Genomic DNA, 4481 nt, shown 5'->3' with positions numbered 1-4481 from the left:
AGCGGGAATCGGTCTGTATGTGGGATCCGAACCCTCGGGCGGGAGCGCCGCCGCGCCTCCCAAGCGGCGCACTATCCAGTGCGCCACCGGGCCGGCCCCCCAACAGTCTTGATTACTGCAGCTTTGTAGTAAATTTTGAAATGAGGAAATGTGAATTCTCCAACTTTGGTTTTCTTTTTCAAGATTTTTTTGGCTATTTGGAGTCTCTTGAATTTCCACATGAATTTTTAGGATTAGCTTATCAATTTCTGAAGAAAAAAAAAGCCAGCTGGGGATTTTGATAGGGATTGGTTTGTATCTGTAGGTCACTTGGGGAATACTAGAATCTTGACACCTTAACATTAAGTCTCCCAATCCATGAACATGTCTTTCTGTTTATGTAGGTCTTCTTTAATTTCTTTTGATGACATTTTAGTTTTCGTTATTTAAATTTTGCATTACTTTTGTTAAATTTATTGCTAAGTATTTTACTCTTTTAATGAAATTGTTTTCTTTATTCCATTATTGGATTGTTAGTGAATAGAAATACAATTAATTTTTCTATATTGGTTGTATATGTTGGAGTGAGCAGGACTGAAGCTCACTCCAAGCTATATTGGTACCTAAAACATGGGTTGTAGGCAAACTTTAAAAGGACATAGTTTTTTTCCTTGGCATGCATTTCTCTAAGTTACCTCTTTTACCATGGTTATTTGATATTTTGCACCTTAGTTATGGGGTAAGATGACATTATTTATATGAGTGTAAAGTTGTTTTGCAGCCAGCCTGAAGCTGCAGACTTACAGACCCAGGGAAACCAAGGAAGACATCAGTAAGGCTATGCTAATCCACACCCTCCAGCAGGACCTTGAGATAACCACAAAGATGGGAGCAGAAACAAGACAGAGCCTTGGTGAATTGGTACCTGGCCCCTTGTATGTCTCCCTCCCTCCTGCTTTTCATTTCTCACATTCATTCCCTTCGCTCCCTCTCTAAAAACCCCTCAGTAAATCTGAGTCTTGGAAATGGCTTTAGTTTGGCCATTCTCCTTTAGGTTTACTGGAGAGATGTGTTAGCCTAACATCTCTCCTCGGGTCACAGGTATTCCTGAATAAAAGCTAGCTTCCATTTTCACCAACATTTGACTTTTGAGTGGTTTGTTTTTGAAAGGGGCAGGAAGCCAGACCTGTGCCTAGTGTTATATCCTGCAACCTTGCTGAACTGTTTTATTTGCTCTAATAATTTTTTGTGAATTTCTTAGGATTTTCTCTATACAAGATCATGTCATCTGAAAATAAAGATAGTTTACTTTTTTCTTTCCAATCTGGATGGCTTTTATTTTTCTTCCCTACTTGCCCCACCTAGAACCTCCAGTACAACACTGAATAGAAAGTGTTGAGAACAGGTACTCTTGTCTCATTCCTGGTCTTAGTGGAAAGTTTTCTATCTTTCAGCATCATGTATGATGTTAGGGGGGGGCTGGTTTTGGGGGGCAGTTTTTTGTAGATAGATGCCCTTTATCAGCTTGAGAAAGTTCCTTTCTATTCTTAAGTTGTTGAGTGTTTTAATCATGAAAGTGTGTTGAATTTTGTCAAATGCTTTTTCTGCATCTATTGAGATGATCATGTGATTTTTGTAAATAATATTTTGCATAGAAAAATACTAATTTTTAAGGAATTTAGTATACTATTTCTGTGGCTTACATTCATATATTAACTTTCTCTTTTATAGGAAACCTGACAAGTTGGTCGCTTACATTAACCATTATAAAATAGGGCCAGCCCGGTGGCGCACTGCTACAGTGCACCGCTTGGGAGCGTGGCGGCGCTCCCGCTGAGGGTTGGGATCCCACATACAGACCGGTTCCCGCTCACTGGCTGAGCGAGGTGTGGGCGCAACACCGAGGGTTGCGATCCCGTTGCCGGTCCTGGTCCGGTACGGGCGCGACACTGAGGGTTGCGATCCATTGCCGGACACGAAAAAAGACAAAAAGGAAAAAAAAAAAAAACATTATAAAATAAAGGCAAGAGATAATTGTCTATTAGCAAAATACTCTGTATGCAACAATTGTTGGCATCAGAAATGCTATTTAATGACTGACAATTACTTGCCCTGAAATACAAAATGAAATTCACTTATTGTATTGATTGATAGTTTTTAAGATGGAAACTGACATTCAGTGATCAGAATAGGGGCTGGCGGTTTAGATCAGCTGGTTAGAGCACGGTGTTGTAACACCAAGATCAAGGGTTCAGATCACAGTACTGGCCAGAGCAAAAATAAAAATAAAAAAATAAAAGAAAGAAAAAAGGATTTCCCATAAGTAAAAACCACTGCAGTACGTTTAGTGGTTAGTGTAAGTGGATTGTTTCCCCAGCTGTGGCACCATATTATTAAAAGCATTAAGTACCTTGGATTTAAGCTGGAGTCGATTTACAAGTCAAATAATGTACAAAACTCCTTTTAAAAGAATGCCTTGTGGTCACAATTACTTCAAAATGTAATTACATTCAATCAGTCTAACATCTCATGCATTAGCAATTATAGAAGTGCGATTTTGACACATGACAATTTTATTAGTTAGGCAACTGTTCCTCTGTTTAAGTTTAGAGTGCGGCAAAACTTAGGTAATATTTTTCAATTAATAAAACCAGCCTACAATACAGCATTTTAAATTAGAAAGACTTTTGGAAATACAAATCTAAAGAAGGTAATACCTTTTCCAAGTTATACAACCTTGGCAAATCAATATAGTACTTTGTAATGCAATGAAATTGTTTTAGTTGGAATCAGACATTACTTTGATGATAATTTCCACTGCAAAAATACCATTTAAGTCCTAGATCAAATTACTAAGGATTTTCATGAGAGTTTATAGCAGAGCCAGTTGTTTTATATAAATGAATATGGCTGCTAAAATTATATAATTTCCTTCTTTTAGAGTGCATTCCTTCTTGCAAGCTGCTGAGTACACAGCAGAGAAATCGTGTGCATATAAAATGTGTTATTTCCTACTGGGCTTGGTCCAAAACCATTCACAAAAAGGTTTAAAACTCCACCTTAAGAAGCTCAAACGTGCCAATACCAGATTGAAGTCTTTTTTTTTCAATATTAGTAAGTCTTCCATAAATAGGGGAACCCTCAGTGACAAATGGTCACTCCGACTGGCACTCATTCTGGTTGATCTCCTCTATTTGGGAGCTCTATACCCAGCTGTTTTCCGGTAACGGGATCGCAACCCTTGGTGTCGCGCCCGCACCGCTGAGCAGACCCGTCTCTATATGGGATCCAAACCCTCGGCGGGAGCCCCGCCACACTCCCAAGCGCAGCACTCTACCGAGTGCGCCACCGGGCCGGCGCCTATACCCAGCTGTTTTGATACCCTCGGCGGGAGCCCCGCCACACTCCCAAGCGCAGCACTCTACCGAGTGCGCCACCGGGCTGGCGCCACACAGTCTTTCTTCAGCTTATTTTAAAATAGGCCTAGTTTGTAGCTTTTTAATAACAGATACATGTAAATGTATTGCCAGCTTGGAGTGACCCGGGGATGAGGATGGGGGGTCCTGAAGTTTTTCATGAACTTTATTACCATTTTTCTACAAATGCTGCCACCACCAATGTCCTTAACGTCCTGCTACCTCCTCTTACTGAAAGGGTTGACTGTTCAGTTTGGGCATTTAATTTATGATTACCCATAACATCGCCTCCTGGTCACTAGTGTTTGAGGTGTTGGGCTTGCCGTTAGTCTTTCCAGGTTGCTGAGGCTGATTTCTTTCACAGTGATTATGTCTTCTAGAGTCGATTGGTATTTTGTTGTTGTTGTTGTTTGGTTTTTGTTTTTTGTGGCTCCTAAGGATGTGATTTGTATATGTCTCTCGTCTACTGAAATCATATTTCATAAGTGAAATATTAAAGGATTGATGTCCATTACTCTCACTACAGGACCAACCACAGAATGTTCTCATACATGTGTTTTGGTTCTTGCTGCACGTGCAAGAGATTTTGTGATGGAAGGACACCCCACTCTGACCCAAGAAGCCTGTGACTTCTATTGCATAGAACACACTTATCCTAAAAAAATTATTTATTATTGATGATTCATCTAAAATCAAATTGAAATTTAGCCAGGTTTCCTGTATTTTATCTGGTTACCCCATGTAAAGAACATTCTAATACATGCCTACTAGTGCATGCATGCAAGGTATTTTCCAGGATATGTGACCTGGAAGTAGAATTGCTGGTCACAGTGTTACAGGGGACACTCAGCAACTGGCTGAGGCTCCCCAAAATTGATATCAAACTCACAGATCTGGCTGCCTGCCCCCAAACAGAAGAAAACCACTCAAAAGTCAGATGTTGGTGAAATGGAAATTGGTTTTTATTCAGGAATACCAATGACCTGAGGAGAGATGTTGGCTAACCATCTCTCTAATAAACCTGAAGGAGACTGGCCAGACTAAAGACATCGTAAAGACTCAGGTTTACTGAGGGGTTTTTTAAGA

Source organism: Galeopterus variegatus, unplaced genomic scaffold (genome assembly GCF_000696425.1).
Source record: "Galeopterus variegatus unplaced genomic scaffold, G_variegatus-3.0.2 Scaffold2405, whole genome shotgun sequence".
In the NCBI taxonomy this organism is placed as follows: Eukaryota; Metazoa; Chordata; class Mammalia; order Dermoptera; family Cynocephalidae; genus Galeopterus; species Galeopterus variegatus.
This window is presented reverse-complemented; position numbering follows the sequence as displayed.